Here is a 19,521-nt window from a genome sequence, read left to right as displayed (position 1 = left end):
ATGTTTTTCTGAGGAGCAATTCCTCATTCAATGCAAAAGTTAAGGAGCTCTAAGAATAAAGCTTTCAATACTTTTTCTTCAATGTTTCTTCCGGCAGTCCTTTTTTCACCTGTTTATGTCCACTCCTGTATGTATGCTTCCTATCTCAGAGTTCTCATTCTTGTTTTGTCCTGCCCTTTTCTTAGTGTACTGTTAGCTTGGCTGCTGGGTGTTCAGAAGTCATTTTGCTGAGAAGTATATTTATGCTCATTGGCCTACTTAGAGCTCAACATCTGCAGGCTTTCTTATCATGCTTTATATATTCCAGTGATTTCCCTAGCCAGTCAGAAAACATGTATCTTCTGATCAATGAGCTGGCCACCCATGCAGCCCATTTGAAGGGGTTAACCAGAAAGTAGATAGACACTTGCAGTCTTCTAAACTGCTTTGCAACCCATGTGCTGTGCATATTTGTCTTAGGATTTTCTGTCCCTGCTATAGAAATCAACTATTTTTTATTATACAATTATACAATTTACAAGTCACATGCTAACTTCTGATTTGACACCAGGATGTCTAAGCAGTTAAAGAAGTTTAGCACATGAACTGTGTTCTTCTGTCTCTCATGCCTTTCTGGTTTGAGGGATTTTTTCATCCATGAACTAGTCTGTCATATTCCTAGAGAAGACCTAATATTTTGTGTCTACTGGCACTTGCGTCAGTTTAGTGTATCTGTCATGGAACTCAGTAGCAGGGTTGAGAAGACAGCATTGCTCACTACATGTTATTGTGACGTTTTGGGTGAGTGATGGGATTTCTCAGACTACCTAGTATGTTATAGCACTGCTTACACTCATTTAAACTGCTCTTGATCTCCATTGCAAAGAAGATTGTACAAGGGAAAAGACCATTATGTAGTCTTAAGTGTCTTCTACAAAAAAGTTTCAAAATAGTTGAAATATCTGCTTACGTCATCGTGATATTCTAACTTCTGTAGTTTAAGAAAAAAAACAAAAAAAAAAAAAACCAAACAAAAAACAAACAAACAAAAAATTAGGGATAAAGTACCTTTTTTTTTTTAAGAGGAAGTAAATGTAAAATGTGGTCAGATTAAGTTTGAACATAGGGCAGAATCAGAATAGTGACATTTTTATATTTCACTGTAAGCTGCCTTTCCTGGGCCATCATACAGCAAAGTAACTTCACAAGGGAAGCGATAAACTTTTCACAAAAATGTAACTTTTTGTTCTACTAGAACCCATAGCACTTTGACAATTAATGGCACACTGAAATCTGCACCAAAATATTTTCCATGATTTTGTGGAGAATACAGGCAATATGCCAGTAGATTTGCAGAAAGCACTTTAAGCAGCTGTCTCTGGATCTGGAAAACAAATCTTGACTCCTGTTTTTCTCCCATCAAGTAGTTTGTAAATACCGTATCTGTGTTCTTTACTCAGTACATTACTGGGCAGCTTCCAGGCCACGCACTTCTTTCTTCTTATACATTAGCCTGACCAGAGCTAACAGAGCTGTACTGGTGTCATTACAAGTTATACATCCTTTGAAGTTGTCCCTTGAAACAAAGGGACGACACTTGTTTTACTGCTGAGCAAATTTCACATGAATTATCCATAGTTTTCTTCAGCTACCACTGCTATTAGTAAGAGTGGTTTTGTTGGTTTTATTTTTTTACTAAAAGCATTGTGAATTTTTCCCTCATGCTTAAGGAGAATCTCAGCAGGGCACGAACAATGTAGAGGCAAATAAAGTGAGAATTTTGCTGGGAAACGATGCCTTTTGCTGGGATCAGCAGGTCATCACATGACCGTGCTGAGGAGCACGAGGTGCTTTAATCCTGTTGGTTTCTACGCTTCAGGTATTCCAGGGGATTATCCTGCTGCCAGGGAGCCTGTGATGGGGGAGCTGGGAGCAAGAAGGGCAAAGGAAAAAGAGGTGCTTTTTCAAAAAATATTTCTAACCACAGGCTGATGTTTACTATTGTTTGACTGATTCCCCTGGGTTCCATGTTAGGCTTGTAAAACAGATTTCATCATAGAAATGTTACTTGTTTGATTTATTTTATTTTCTCTGTGCCTGGCTGTTTGGGAAACCGTTGCAGTTTATTTCATTTACTGTTCCTCCTGTGGAGGCTAGTGCAAAACTACTAAATATAAGAAGAGACCCATCTCTGAGGATAGCGATATATACTTTTTAATTTTCACTGAAAAGCTACAACTATTGGGAAAGGCTTGACAGAGAGCCTCAGAGTGAACCAGAAAAGCCCTGAGAAATATATTTAGGCAGACAGTCATACACACAAATACATTCAATATCCTACTTTTATATTCAAATGAGGTTTTATGTTCCATGTTAAAAAATAAGAATCTGAGTTGTCATACGACAAGTTTCCAAAACGTTTGGTTAATCCCCTGTGAAATGGTATGAATGAGAAACTCTGAATGAGGAATGTGACCGAGGAGCAGCACACGCCCTTCTTGACCTGTTTTGAATAACTGTCAGTGATTCAGATAGTAGTTGAGAAATCAAACTTTCCATGTATCAACAATCATAAGCTTTAAACAAGCAAGAAAAGATGTGTTGTTATCCACGCATGACTGTAGAGTCACCAAAACATGAGACAGCCACACCTTACATGCTGTATCTGGGCAAAATTCTCTTCATTAAAAAGGCCTAATGAGACTTTCCATCTCTCTTGCGCTTCAACACTCTTTTTTTTCATTACTCATCTAACAAAGCCCTCATATCTGCATGAAGTTTGTGCATAAGTTGAATTTAGTCTTTTTGAATGAGAATTCTTTCTCTTGTGTTCTCTAGTGGGCTGACATCATCTTGCTCTGAGACCCATTTTTCACATCTGGGTCCCCAAATCTGAGTGTTGATCAAGACTTATTCTTTTAAGATACACAAATATTAGGTGCACCATAAGATCAGCATGGCTAAGCCACACCACTTTCTGTATCTAAGAACGTGAAAGAATGGCAGTTCATATTACCTCATAAAAATAATTCTTGGTCTTCTCAGATCTGACTGCGTTGATCTTCAAAAGATCATTTCTTCCTCATGGAAGATATCATAGGAAATTTCAATTCTGGGCTGCTGATACTAAAGCAATCAAAGTTTCAAGTGGTATTAGTGGGTTTTTAAAAAATTTGATAGCTGGATGATACAGCCAAGGAAGTATCTCTCAGTATTGCTTGTTAACACTTTTTAGGAATTCTGTGAGGATTTTAAGGTCCAGTGGTTTATGTTGAGTGGGCAAAAAATTAAATCTGGGATGGGAAAATGGAGAATAATTTTTAACTGTAATTATTATAAAAGTCAAGTATAAAACTGTGAAAAAACAAAGGCTGGACAGAAAAAGTTGGTGCCACTCAGTTTCAGTGGAAAGAAAAACTGCCAAGAGAATAAAAAAAAAAAAAAAAAAAAAAAAAAACCTGTTAACCAGCCAGGAAATTCAGTCTGACAAACCATTAGGCTCAGACTGTGCTCTCTGATCCTCACCTTCACTTGCTGTTCAGCATTAGCCTCCTTATGCACTGCATAAGACACCTGGTTTCAGATGTTCTCCTGTGCTCCTGCTGAGCTCACATTTCATGTAGCAGAAGGACAAAGCATCGTTGTTTTCTTTTGCCCCGTGACCGGTGTCTGGCGACGGAGCCATCAGACTCCTCAGTGGTTTACCAGCGAGCCAAAACTGGTTTCTAAACCCCAGCAGAAAGGAACTAGGAGTGGATGCAGGACGATGACACATATCATAAATATTATATTGTGGTCAAAACCCGAACAAAAAATGTGTCTTCTGCTTACAGATAAATGGGGTGGGGTAGTTTAAGAAGTGGTCTGCTTATCATTCAAATCCATGAAGCAGCTAGGCATTTAAACATTACACAAGGAAGAGGAAAATATCTAATTCCTATTTATAATAAATTTTTTATCCTTAGGTGGAAAAAAAATCAAGCTTCTGATTAGCAAGTAAGAATTTCAATAATTTCACTCCTACTAATTAAAGGTCTTTATTAAGAAGCAGACTAGAAATTCCCACAAGTTTTTTAGCCTAAGACAAAGACCTCCACATCTTTTGGCATGATATTTGAAGATAAGGCTTAAACATCCTTTTGTATATAGGAAAGGAAGACAACCCCAGGCTCAGAAATTATTCTGAATGCTGTAAGTAACCAACTTAACTTGGTTTCAGCATACCTAATAAACAGTCTGCACACCTGATGGTCTGAATGATGTAACCATGGGCATATTCAGCCATGAGTGGGATGTTGAGCCCCTAACCTGAAATTCTGTATAAGATTTAATTAAGCTTGTCTTGCACAGCAATTCAAAACACTCTTGTCACCCCAGCCAGTCTGAGCCCTGAACTCTTGCAGAAAGAATTCACAGATATGTTTGATTTCCTAGGCCAAAGTTGTTATCACGTTTATGAAGAGCAATCTTTGCATTAGCAGATCCTTCCTGATCCTAATGTAATCTGGTCCATGCATAAATCTCCAGTCTCAGTGTTGAATCAGTCAGGGAACACAAGGCCAATGATATTGGTTTAGGGGTTTTATAATGAATTCAAGGAGAAGAAATACTTGTTCTAGTAAACACATAAAGGTGTAGACAGATTATATTTGATCAGTCACACAGAGGGCTAGCACAAAGTTAATCTATCCATTTTAACAACATTGAACCAGTGAGTTTTCCCAGATCAGTGCTTTTATTGTGACCATGTTATTTTTGATCTGATACTGGGAGCCCTGGAGACAGACTTAGTGCACCAGGAAATAGATATTCAATCTAGTCTGAAAATGTAGGCTAAATATTCCAGGCAACATCTAAGAGTAAGAAAAAAAGTCATTGATCTGCAGTCCAAAGCAAGGGAGAAGAGGTGCTGATGCAATCAAAGCAATAAAAATATAGAAACAACAGCAAAAGACAAAAGGCAGTTTTCCTCTGTTATAGACCAAAGATAGTATGAAAGTAGTTACTACCTTAACCATCTACATGATTTGGGGGTTTGTGCAGGACGCACAAAACTTATCTATCAATTTTGATGTCATGACATCATTTAACCAGGACGATGAAGCAATATTTTCTATGGGTTATTACACTCCCCTTACACTTCACCTCTGCTTTCAGCTCTTTGCTGAAAGAAAACCTGGCTTCTGGCTTTTGGGAGCGTGCTGGGCAGAGTGGAAATTTTGGTAAGTGGGGCTGTATGCTTTCCTATCAACTTTCAGAGGAAAAGTATTATACAGTTCTTTACTACTGTGTGGCTGATATGTGAATTTGGCCTGGATAGCAGGCTAGGGCCCAGGTTTAACTAGGTGGATGATAGCATGCTGGTTCAGGAAATCCCTGTCTCATCTAACAGCTCACTGAGGCCAAAAACACAGAAAGTTTTTCAGCAACCTACAAGGAAACTATCCATATTTTTTGCTGGGTTAATGTTCTGCTTATTTTCCAAGGGGAATTGACTTGCTGAGGTGTCAGACAAGCACTCTAACTCATGCAAAACTAGTGGGGGAAAAAAACTAGGGGAGCAGCAAGGCTAGTTTTCTCTCTGTCGGAGGTCTCTAGGATGGGCTCACCCATTTTGCAGAGCTGCATCCTTTGCCCTTGTGGCAGGCACCCCGCAGCTGTGTCTCAATCAACTGCAAAGTGACTCTTGCAGTTAGAAACCTATAATCTTCCTTCTCAAAGGAGCGTCCTCTCATAAAAACTCTCTGCAGGTTGACTGGTGGGAACTTTCCTCCCAAGTTGCCCACCATGCTTCGCTCCTCTTCACAAACAGCTGTGTCTAGTAAGTGCCTCTAGGCCCTTCTCACAGGCTTGTCCTGCTCCATTTATCCAGATCTTCAGACACAGTAGAATAATAAAAACTCATAGTAGCTGTCTGTTGGTTGTGTGTGTGTGCATGCTTTGGAAAACATAATCAAACAGCATATTAAAAAGCATGAGAGTGACATTTAGCACACAGTAGGTCTCAGCAGCTCCTGGTGGTAAAGCAAACACTGCTTTGTAGTATCAAAAACTACATTTGGAAAAGGAATGAAAGAATCAGCTGGGACTGGTGTGCATGTATAAACCAGCTGGGACCCTCTGAGGCTGAGGCCACCACATATAACCTCTTCTGAGCAGAGCTGGACTTCCATAAATCCTTGCCTTTGTTTGTAGATAGGAGTGGGACCCGTGCATCAGATAAGTAGCTCACACACACATTTTTCTCTTATGTTTAGGCACGATTTATTTTAATCATAAATTGGTCTTTTTGACATACCACCAAAAAATTCTCTGAATACTTAAAAAAGGTGAGGAGAATGCTACAGTAGTTCTGAAGCGTATCCCAGAGATTTGTTGAGGTAAATCATATATATATATATATATATATATGTTATTAAATGTGGTTAGTTCTAATGATAAAAATATGTACGGAATAAATTAATCTCATATGTTATATTCAGACATATTTCCTTTAATACAGAATCCACTAGGTTGGAAAGGACCTTGAAGACCATCTAGTCTGACCGTTAACTTATCACTGACAGTTCCTAATACTGTCCTAACCTGATGTAAGCTTTACCTCCTTTGGATCTAGAAAACAGCTTGGCTGGCTAGAGGTTCAGATACCTAAGAGAGCCCCTTAAACATCATAACTTTTAATTGCTAGTGGGCTCTTAAAGTCTGCAGCTGTTGCTTAGCCTCAAAACCCTTTATCTTGGTAACTCTGGTAGAATAGATACAATTGGGCTGACAGAGACTACAGTATACAGACATTTTCCATGAGACATGATGGGAGAAGGGAAGTTGCCAAAAGCAAATGTTCCCTAATCTCCCAGACTGCTACCTGTAAATCTGGTTATTATAGCAAGATAATCTGGGTATTACTGCAAGCAGGGGCCTCTCATGCTGCAATGGACAAGAAAGAGACGACCTGCAAGCCCAACACGCCCATGGGAGAATGACACATGTCTTCCTTCTGCTTGCACTACTCAGCAAAGCAGAGAAGATCATGCAGTTCTTCAGTCCCAGATCACTGCAGGGAGAAAATGCATATAATAAAGTAGGCAATTATAATAGCTCCACTCACATTTCTATTAATTTAAACCTCTCTACAGCATATGAAAGATAAGGGAAAAAGTCATACATTGTTTAGAATTCAAAATATCTTATTAACCTTCCATAACTGTCTGACAATACTCAAAGGCCCAGCTACACAAAAGACTCAAATATTAGCTACACCCTCTGATTTCCCCCCCACATTCCAAATAATGACTGTAATGAAGAATCAAATTGTACCAAATGTGACTTTCTCAGTAGAACTTCACTAATTAATCCTCAGCTAAATAAATATATAAATAAGACCTTGACATTTAATTTAATTTCAGTACAAATAGTGGATAGAAAACTTAGTTTCTCATGCTACACACTCTCTGAATAAAGAACAAAATAACTTGGAAGACATAAAATATCTGGAAGAATGGGGAAAAAAAAATCCTTCCAAAGTAGCGTACAATGATTCTCATAACAGCTGACAGTTTTGAGTAACCCAAAGTGAATGACTTATTTTTCTTATTTTTCTCCTTATTTTTGCCATTAGGCTGCAGTACGTTTGAAACAAGCAAAAAGAGATTTTTTTTTTTCTTCCTACAAGTCATAGTTAAGCTGCGAGATCCCTTGTAGTTAAAAATTTGCATAGGTTCAAAAAATGACCAGACAAATTCAGGAAGAAAAAAATTATCAAGGCCTGTTCAATACAAATGCACCATCTCAGGCTCCAGAAATCTCTGAATCCTAAATTGCTCGAGGAGGGGACATCACTCCAGGGAACTTTCTGCAGGCTTTTTTTTTGTCCCCAGACCCATAGTGCATCTGCCACACTCTGTTGTGAGTCTGGACAATATGATAATGGACAACATGATCCTTTAGTTTGACCATGTCTATGACAAAAGCAGATTAAATATTGTTCCACTGCAGCCAGTGGTATGTTTAGCACAGATGTCACCAGACAGTTCCTGGTCTCTACTGCAGAGCAGTGCAAATACTACAACACGTATCTCCTTAATATTCGATGGCAAGGTTCACAGAGTAGTTAGAAAGAAGAATGTACAAATTAAATTAATTTACAGATTAAAAACTAGTCTTATTTTCAACTTTTCAGAAGGAAAAACAAAAAGCTGGATTAAAAAAAAAAAAATTTATAGACAACAAAACAGATTTCTTCAAGGTTATTCACATTGATGTTGTAACCATTACTTGTGCACCGCTTATAGGTTCTGGGAGAGTTGGTGTACCTAGAAAGACCGTTGAAAGAAATGAATGGCCAAGTGTGTTCCTGAAAGTCCTTTCTTATCCCCAAGCCAGAGGACATACCTGTAGAATATACCAGAAATAAATAGTTTGGAAGGCAAATGATGCATCAGTTTTTCAGGGTACTAAGGTTTTAACTAAAACAGATTAAAGAGGTTTATTTAAGACAAAATACATTTAGTATTTCTGACAGAATTGTAAGAGATTCTTGTGACTAGAATATTTAAATTAACCTTAAATTATCCCTAATCACACAAGATGGGCCTGGCCTAAGCAACTTTATCATTAAAGTCTTTTTATCAAAGTTTGGTTTTGTCAAAAAAACAAATCCAGTATAAATGTCAAAAGTCTTGAGAAGGGCTAATTTCAGAAAATGTGAAGGACTGACTGGGTTCTGAGAGCAGTGATTTGTCAGATCACCTGGGAGGTGGGAGAAGCAAAGACTTCAGAGTGAGTTTCCAAAGGAAACTTTATACCATTCCTTACATTTTTATAAGAACACATAAAAAATACTAAAAACCTTCATGTTATGCCAGGATCTCTTTGTCACCCATTAGCCTGTCTTCAAATACAGTAGTCACAGTGTGACTATCTCCATACAAGAGATATTTATCTACATTATGAATGCACAGGTGTTATTTTGTGTGTGTGTGTATGCTGGCTGGTTAGGGAAAACAAGCTGGTACAAAGTGGTGTCGCATGGAAAAGGATATTGTTTCAGTGACAGTGAAATTTTAGTGGTATGCACTGATGCAAAGCTGAGCATTTAGAGAGATTTGGGCTGACACACCAACAGCAATGATTTGCTATACTTTTAAAATTAATTCAGTGTCAGACGCAAAAAAGGTTTTGCTAGAAGCTTTGTGTTAGTAAATTTTAATGTTATCTAGCATTAAATACAGCCAATTTTATATTGAGCTTGGTCTTCCACTCACAAAAACCAAACACACATTTAATGTTACGTTAGGTAAAATGCTTTTAAACAGATGGAAACTGCAGGCCAGTATCGTGCATCCTGATAACATGTGATGGTTTTGACCAACGATGGCTTCGTCACTAAGGATTGGTGAGGACAGCATGAGAGAAGTACTGAAAGTGGGTCATAGTGTTAAAATTATTGACAATATGCATATGGTTAATCTTAATTGCCCTTTACACCAAAATGAGCAAACAGCAGTGAAGAGAGAGTTGGACATCAACCCCTTTTGTATGAATTTTTTCTTGAGGGATCTATTTTTTCAGTATTTAATTATTTTACACACTGTGCATAAAAATAAATACTGCCTCAATGCCATGAGCTGATACCAGTTTCCTCCATGGAAAAGATATAAATCTCAGAAATTCCTAAAAACATTTGCCTGTAGCTTTTCTATACGGAGCGAAGTCTCAGGTTTTCTAGGTCTGATATTTTGGGATCTCCCAGAACTAGAAGTAAGTGTCAGTTCTGCTCTACTTTTGGGAATGTCTTCATTTCATGGGGGCAAATCTCTTGTTTTCTATTTCAGTGCTTGAAAAACGTTGGACTTCAGCCTACTATTGAGTGACTGTTGTTTTGCAGGAGAGTTATTGTTATGTGTGACTTTTTTTTTTTTTTTTTTTTTTTTTTTCCCCCTGAAGTTTGTATTAGCTAAATTATTAATAAACATATTTACATGGTCTGGACAAGGAAAAGCTAATAACCACCAAACTAGTCTGCGTACATGCCACATTTTTAAACTGTCCTTGCATGCATTTGATTTAATTGTCATCAGTATATTTCTATATGGAGCATCTTGGGCTTTGAATACTTTATGTCACCCATAGAACTGAAAATCATTAATGTATTGGTATGACATACAAGTAGGTATTTTGCCTTCATTCACCAGTAAAGAAAATGGGGTTGAGAGAGATAAAGTAGGCTGTGCCGAGGCCACACAAAGCCTATTGCATGTGTTTGAGAATTTGTAGCAAACTAACAACAATAGTAAAATTAAATTTTCATGAACATAAAGAAGAAAGGTTATTGCAGTACCATTACCAGTTTCTGTATCTTCTCATTTTGTTTAGCTTGTTAAAGCAAGTTAATGTCACACATGAATTTGCCGCATTTCCAGCACATATTTATCTCACTCTTTATTCAGTCAATAAGTTATCTTTGTACTGTGTGCAGGAGAACCATTTGTCTTCATTGATGGACTAAATTATGATGAAGAAAAACATCTTCCAAGGAAAAGGATATAGATAAACCTATTGTGGTCAGAGGAGAGCACACCTTACCTGTTGAATCTAATTGGAAAGGGACACCGGATATTTTCTGCTCAAAGCAAAGGTGCCAGTTATTCTGGCTTGCTTATTTTTGGGTATATAAGGCTGGGCCTGCTCACAGTGACTTTGGCAGCCTCACCTCTGGGTGGACGCACACGCAGGATTTCCCCCTTGCCGGGACAGGCTCCCCAACCCCTCGCTGTAACCGGGGCTGCCCAGCCACTGCGGGGCTGGGTGATGGGAACGTCTGCAAGGGGTGAGGGATCTTTCTTAATTCTCTCTCTTGTGTAGTAATGATTTGATGCATTACCCTGTATTTTCCTGTTTGTTTAAGTGCACTATTCCATCTTTTGTTACTGTGTGTTTTCTGTATTACTCTGTTACATTATTTAGTTATTTTGAGTAAAATACACCTACTCTTTTCACTCTGGTGTCTGAATTTCACTGGTGTCCTTAATCAGCAAAATAGGGCCCCAGAGCTGGACAAGAACTCTGGGTGGGGTCTCATGAGAGTGGAGCAAAGAGGGAGATGCCCCTTCCTTGACCTGCTGACCACATTATTCTTCATACAGGCCAGGACATGGTTGGCTTTCTGGGCTGTGAGCACACATTGCTGGCTCATACTCAGTTTTTCATCCACTAGTACCCCCCAGTCCTTCTCCACAGGGCTGCTCTCAATCCACTCATCGCCCAACCTGTATTTGTACTTGGGATTGTCTCGACCCATGTGTAGGACCTTGCACTTGGCCTTGCTGAACTTCATGATGCTCACAAAGGCGCACGTTTCACGCCTGTCTAAGTCCCTCTGGAGGGGACATCCCTGCCCTCCAGCTTGTCAACCACACCACACAGCTTGGTGCCATCGGCAGACCCACTGAGGGTGCTCTCAATCCCACTGTCCATGTCCCCAGCAAAGATGTTAAACAGCGCTGTCCCCAATACTGACCCCCGGGGAACACCACTCGTCACAGCTCTCCACTTGGACATCGAGTTGTTGACCTCAACTCTTTGAGTGTGACCATCCAACCAATTCCTTATCCACAGAGTGGTCCATCCATCGAATCAATGTCTCTCCAATTTAGAGACAAAGATGTCATTCAGGACAGTGTCATGTGGGACATTTAACTGCACTGCCTCACCAGAGTAAGCCTGACCAATCCTTGAACCCAGCAAAGATGCTGTTTGTTGGCTGCCAATATGACACTGCTTTGCATTCAGCTTCACTATTTCTTAAAAGCAACAGACATAAAAACTGTCCTGAATGAGTTGCTGATTGAGTTGCCAAAGACATCTATCACAAAAATGAACTTGCTTATGCATTTTCTCATCTGTACTGATAAGTTTACATTAATTTTATATAGACCATCCTTACAAAGAAATAGGCTAGATAAACATGCTATTTTTTAAATGCAAGTTGTGTCATCTATATACTCCTAAGTACTGACAAATCAGAGAAGAAAGATTCCTGCAGTATCAGTTGTTTTGTAATCTTTATTATATTTCTAGACAACCTTCCAAAATAGAAACCATATTAAGAGTTAAGTAGCCTTTCCTTCTAACAGCAAACAGTATATTTTCTACAAATGGAAAAAAAAAAAGTTCGATGTTACCAGATATATAAGCAAATACATGACAGGGAGTGTTTCTCCGTTTCTAGAAAAATATTACTGAATATGTAAAGCAGAATGATTTAAAATAATATATCCCATTTTGACTAAAGGAGGCCATACATATGTTGACTTCAAAATGCAATTACTATGGAAACAACAAACAAAGAGGATATCTCAGAGCATGCCAAGTTGAAATTCATGCCTGGACTGATTTCAAGTCTTTTCCTTTCTGAGAATTACAGCTGAAGGTTTTCAGGCTGAATTCTATAGGAAAAGTCTTCCAACATATTATTTTCAATCCCCAAATTCTCCCCCCTCCTTTTTGATAACAAGGCATGACTAACACATTTTTTTATTATTTTTTTTTTCTTAAAGACTAATGATTTTGAATGCCCAAGATTTTGGGGTATCTACTTGTTAAAATTTTTTCACTTTCAAAAATTGCCAAGTAAAAATAACAGTGAAGAAGTATGCATCTGAGTATGTCACTCCAGGTTTTTATAAATTTGGGAGAGAAATGGACAATTATAGTTGTAATCCATATGGCCTTTTCAGACATCTACTTCATAATGATCTTAATTGCCTGCTATAAGCACCTATTTCTTACTATTTACTGTAAAGCAGCACATTTACATTTGTATATATAGATATCTTGCTAAACATAACCATATTATTATTATATCACATGTAGTAGGCACATATGCAGGATAACCTATACTTCCCAGATTATTTCCCCATTGATAACAGCCCACTTCAAAAAGAATTGTGAAAGATGTTGCAAAAATCCTGAGAAACTTGGAAAATATTTAATATTTTGACAAGTCATTAAAATGAAACATTTCAAAGGTGGTTTTTATTTTATTGATCAACTTTATGGTGTATTTCAAGCCTTTTATTAACCAAAATGATTTCTCAGTTACTGGAAATCCACATTTAAAAATGTATTTTTGACAGAAATAAAAATATGTAACAGAAATTTCAAATTTTAATGCAGTAAAGATTATATTGTGAAAGATGGTGTTGGGAGACAGTATTGCAAGATATAGAATATATCATGTTGGTTGTCATTAAAATTGTGTAAATGAAAATAGAATTTTTAATTAAACTGTGTGAGAAACATGCCTAGCCATAATTTTAAAAAATTATTTCTTTTGCAAAGAACCAAGGAGTAATCAGGATGTTTGAGAAAGATTTTGCAGCTGCTATATATTTCTTGGAAATGTTGGAGGTGAAATAATGGCTCTATTATCATTTTTTAAAACTTAGAACCATTAAATTTTCAGAGTTTGTTTAGTATTACTGCACATATGTATGGGGATAGAGGAGAGGGTTTCGAGTACAATTAAAATAGTGGAAGGCGAAACAGTCTCATTTGAAAATATAGCAATATAGATAAGGCTGAGTATCCTCATTCTTGATCCTACTTTAAGATATATTAAATTTTGGTTTGGGATAATAATAATTATTATTTTCTTCAGTATGGTTTTCGTATTCCACTTTTTCCAAAGTGGAAAAAATCGCTGTAGATCAAAAGAAAAAGAAAAAACAATACTATTTTCTCATTAAAAAACCCAAACCCTTCATTACATTTGGGGTTCATCATATGATTTATCTAAAGGTTTTAATCTTTTTGTTTTATTTTAGTTTATTGAAAGTTAGCCTGAAATGCCATTTTTAAATGAAAAATCCATGTACTTTACTATAATTACTCAAAGTAAATCATCATCTGTCTTAATTTTCTCTTGTGCTTTTAGCTGAATTCAAGCTGAATTTGCTTCTGGTTTGGAGTGATCAAACCTGTGTTTATTAATGAAAAAATAGATTGCTTTCTTTTAAAGATCTGTTCAAAGATCTGAAGATGCACAATCTGGCTTAGAACAAGCACACACACAGAGGAAAACTCATATGTGCAAAATATTCTATAATTGCTAAATTTCAGATTAAAACAGCTTTATTTTGACATTTTCTTGCAATGTTTGTTTTTAGAATAAAAAGGCTTTGTGTGGCCTTATGGATAGCAAAAGGTGAAACTAATTCAAAATTAAATTGTATCTGACAGATACAATTTATTTTGGGAGTTAAAATACATAAATTTAGATACCTGCAAGCAGGTATCTCTGTGGAGGTGTCACAGGTGAGATAGGGACTTAGTTCAGGTCTCTGAACATAGATGTTTGAGCCATTTCAGATGAAGAGAGCTAGAAGATACACCATGAGACAGACTGGCACCTTCTGGACAAAGCAGCTAGAAAGCTGCTAAAATAACCTTATGCATCTCAAATGACTCTACATGCCATTTATGTGAGCAACTGAACAGGTCTGTAGCAATCTACCTGTGGGATCATCTCTCCAGGTGCCACCAGACATGTTGACTAGGAAAGGGATTCAGCCACTGAAGTGTAGGCATCTAGTGACTTTTGATGATAGCCCCAATGTGTCCCACCTCAGGATCCAAAAAGGTGCAAGTCTCCCCCACCTCCTACGCTGTTTTGCCAGACTGGTGCAGCCTCAGATGTCCCATCGCATCCCAGATGTCAGCAGGTATATATACAAGTGCCTCCTGCCCTACATCTTGGCAGCAGAAATGGGAGAATTTTAGACACCCAGCTCCTGTATCAGTACGCCTGTAGTGATACCTACGTGAGCAAGTCCTGATCTGAAACAATCTGATATAGATATAGCTTACAGAATAAACTCATGGTAATGTTTATCTAATTAGTCACAAAACATAAATAATAAAAATTCATAAATAATGAAAAATAACCTCTGTATTTGAGAAGCACTTAGAAGTATATCATGATATTAACTTTATCCTGGTCAAAACCAGGACACCAACATAGGTTGAATGTCATGTTTACATCGACATTGAACTGGAGTTTAGCTGCATGAAAGAGTTGTTCACAGCAGAGCTTGAAAACCTTTAAGGAAATGATGCAGGCTGAATTTATTTACCTGTGACTTTGAAGCACCACTGCGACCAATAAGTATCACCATTTGTGAACTCACATTTCCCTCTGCTTGGCCATGCCCTCAATGCTTTTAGCTTGCGCTCCACAGGAGGACTCCCTTGGGTGAGATGAATCTGCACACAGCTAGTGTTATGGGTAAGGCATAGCACATTTAAACCCCTGCTATGTCTTCAGAGCCCTACAAAATATAATTAACACATTGGGAAACCAGACTGTTGTTCTTATTTTGACAATGTTCTTATATTATCTTGCTAATCCGATTTTCAAAGATTTATACATAAATTTTTTATACATTAATCCTGGAAAGTATGCTTGGAAAGCCTGTGCTATGAATACCACATGGCTAACACACATGCCAGTGGCAGACAAAATTAACAAGAAACAGACAAACCTCAGAATAATAATTTCATTATATCAGCCTTATAAATCTTCTCAGCTGTTCTGACACTTTAATTACAGAGTGACACTTTCAGTCTTAAAGTATCGTGGCCTATGTAATAGATCATTTCACTTAATACATAAATCTCACTACTGTAAAGGAGTCATTTTACAATCCGTCTCTTTTACAAAGGCAGAAAGTCAACAAGAGATTAAATATTATAACTATAAAACTCAACAAGAAATTGGGGCAGCCCTGAATTTATTATAACACATGTACATGCAAAATATGTAATGTCTTTCACAGCCTTCCCCTTCTCAGTATCCCATGCCAAGTTCTCTGTAGAATACAGGTATGGACTGAACAGCCTGGGGGCAAGAAGCAGGAGGCCAGTTCTGGAGCTGTTGTACCTGGGAAGTGATTGTTTCTGAAAGCTTCATGTAAAGGACAGAGGATATTAAAAAACCAAACCAAACCAAAAACAAAACGAAAAACAAACCAGGAGGGATATCACAGTTTGCCGTAAACAGTGACTTAAGAATGTCAGAATGAAAATTTAAAAACCCCCAATAATTATAGGAGGGACTTCTAGGCTCTGTTCTTCACTTAGACACATACAGAATTTCACAGTAATGCTAGTAAAGGCTGTGGAGACAGTTTTGTTGTGATACATTACATACATCTACACTTCTTCAGCTTTACCTATAGAGCTCTAGTTATTCATCCTGTAACCTTTACGTCATGAGAAGTCATTGTGTTCCAAGTAAAAATACCATCTTTGATCTTCACTTCGCGGTGTCTTTCATTACAGACCTGGCATTGCAGCAACAGGATTGCCAGCAGCCATGCTGTACAGCCTCTCTGAAGAGTTGTTTGCAAAAATAGATGTTTTGGAGGGACGTCAAGCTGTGTTCAGTGGACAGAATCATCCAAAGTGGTGGCTTAGACAACAGAAATGTTCTACTTTCTTTTCACTTGATCCTTCTTTCGGCTCCATCTTGCTACATTCCCTTTGCTGATTTCAGCTTTGTTGTTATCATCAAGCTTTAAAGTCAGAAATATGAATGTTGCAATTAACATTGATTTGTGTGTATTCTCCTCTGCAAAGATGAAATAATTTCACAGATGTCTCAGGACATGGAATTTTTAGATGATCATTTTAACCTCAGCCTACCAAGCAGTAGTTTATAAGCTGTGAAACATTATCAGGCTGGAATAGAGCTATCCCTTATTTTGCTCAAAACCAGAATCAGCCCTCTGCACATATGATCATTTCTTCTAGATATTAATTCTATTAGTATATATATTCATTTTAGTGTTAACAATGTGTTACACAAAGCGTTATCCAGAATTAATGAGCAACTCAAATCTAGGCAGTCATGACTTTGATTTCTGGGTCTTTGATTTTTTTCTTTGTTTTTAATTTGTGAAACTTGAAAGAAAAAAAAAAAAAAGAATATTATGGCCTCTGGCCATCAACTTTACTTTTGGCTTCTCTACTTATTTTCCTTATTGAAAGGTTAATCTTTTTATCAATGAACCCATAAGGTTCTGCACATAAAGGAACCCATCCTGAAATCAGCTCCATATGGACAGACCATATGTGCACACTGAGTCCCACTGAAGTAAACTATGGTTAGCATTTGTTATTTCTGCTACAGTAACATGCATGTGTCCCTAACCATGGACCCTGTTGTTCCAGCCATTGTACAGACAAAAAGAAAAACTTAATCTTATTGCTAGCAGATGGACCATCACAGTACAGATAGGATGAATGCTACAAACCATAATGGTGGCAGACTAGATTGTTAAATGGTACATATCGGTATTACTCTGTCAGACTTAATGAATCCGTCATATTTATATGATTTCCTTTAATGTGCAGCCCCTATAAGAGGTCATTCTCATTTCCTTTCCGGGTATAAATCATAAGTGATCTTTTGTTCTGTCTATGAGGTTGCACATATGTGTGTTTAGATTAGAATGAGACATCATTTTGCACTCTGGGCTTGTCTGCAGGAGACAACTGTGAAATAAGGGGTAAAGCGAACATGTAGTGCACTAATAATCTTGCAAGAGCTCATTCTTTTTTGAAATTGGAGTTAATCACTTTTTTGCTACTATGCAATAAACACGTCCATGTGAAGACACAGTGTAAAATATCCATTTCTGTATAAATTTATGCTTTATTTTCCTTTTTAGGAAAATCTTGTAGAATGACACCAGAATCAAACCAAAGGTTTATTTTCCAAAAGCTACATTTTCACCGCAAATATTTACATGTAACAGATGGAAAGAACGTTGCTGATCCACAGAACAAAGGTAAGGACGTACCGTCTTAGGAAGGTTATAGAGGTAGATCTTCCAGGAGAAAGACAAAAAGATGGAAAGGCAACTGTACATACATACTTTGTGATCATCAAAACTGTACAAGATTTCACAATCGAGCTCTTTCCAAGTAGGTCACAATTATATCGCAATCTGCTTGCATGCAAAACAACATTGGGTAGAAATCTGGAAACTGAGGATTAAAAATAAGAGGCAAAACCTTAAGAGTTATGCTAATGCCCCATTAAATCATTTATCTAGGACTGTGGTGGATTCTCTATTATTTAAAGTCTTTGAATCAAGTTTAGAAGGCTTTCAGGAAGAGATTCTCTTGCTTAATCTAAAGTTATGGGCTTTACTTACAAAATTCTCGGGTGAGAGTCTCTGACCTGTACTATGCAAGCAGTCAAGTTAGATGATCATAATGGTCCCTTCTGGCCTTAAAATCTATCAATTTGTCAAGCAAGTCTTTGCAATGCTGTGATGCGGAGGCAATTTACATCGAGATCTGAAGAACCCTTAAATTAATTGTTTCATTAAAATCCATTTGAAGGCTTTTATATCTTGATGCACGCTGCTTCTGGGTGCCTCACAGGTTTTATTAGGAGATCTTCAGCACCGAAGAACCTATTATAATTGCCTGGCCTGACTTGTGTGTTTTGCCGGCCGTAACAGAGTGTTCCTGGGGAATTCATGCAGTGCGGAGCCCTGACATCACGTCTAGTGCCCGTGGGTGGTTCTCTGGCTATCGCTAGGAGGGGCTTCCCAGCGGCTCCTCTCATTACTCTTGTTGGCATCATGAGGAATGAGTTCAGCACTGTGTGGGAGCGTATTTCAGATCTTTCGTACACCTACAGCCTTATGCCAAAAATAAGATGCAATCATTTGTTTCCTAGGTGATAACTGTACTGAGCATGCGCGGTCCTTGCTGCCTCTAAAATGGAGAAGTATGTTATCAGCCTTTCTTGTAGTGCTTTTGAAGCAACATATCAAACAGCTTTTACCACAGAACAAACGGCCTGTTGATTATGTACACGTGGGGAAAAAAATGTATTGAGGTTTGCATCTCAGTACTCATTCTGGGCAAAAGTCATTTTATTTTGTTTGTTTCTTCTGTGATGAGTGAAGGGAAGAGGGATCAAGAAATGTCAGTTCCTAGGTTTCTAAATACTAGAAGACGTTTTAGATGTTCTTTCTTCATTGTCTGAATCTATATCTGTATGAACGTGTAGAAATTCTAGTTCCAACCTTGTTTTCTCATGCAGACATTGAAAGCTCATCAAAGAATAATATGCAAGTGTGTCATCTATCTCTGGAGTATATGAATGCCAAAAATCCATATAATATTTGCTTTACACTTCTGCCCTTTGCAGGAGACAAAAAAAAAAAGGTAATATAGGAGGTATGAACAGACTTTTATTGTTCTGCTAGATGTTTTTTAGTATTTCATTTTTGTTTATTACTGCTACCTATATAAGCTTTTATTTCAAAATGTAGTATTTTATTGGAAAGTCTATTAAAACCTTTTTGTTGTCAGAAATTCTTGTTTTCTTTCACGTCATGTTCACTGAAGAGCCAAGCAGTAATGACTTTTTGCTGTGTATTCTATTTCAATTAAGGAAAAAAAAAAGTTGAGAGGATAATATCCTTTTTTTTTTTTTTTTTTTTTTTTTTTTTTTTTTTC

The sequence above is a fragment of the Athene cunicularia genome (assembly GCF_003259725.1).
Source record: "Athene cunicularia isolate RWA chromosome 1 unlocalized genomic scaffold, athCun1 chr1_part1, whole genome shotgun sequence".
NCBI classification, from domain to species: domain Eukaryota; kingdom Metazoa; phylum Chordata; class Aves; order Strigiformes; family Strigidae; genus Athene; species Athene cunicularia.
This window is presented reverse-complemented; position numbering follows the sequence as displayed.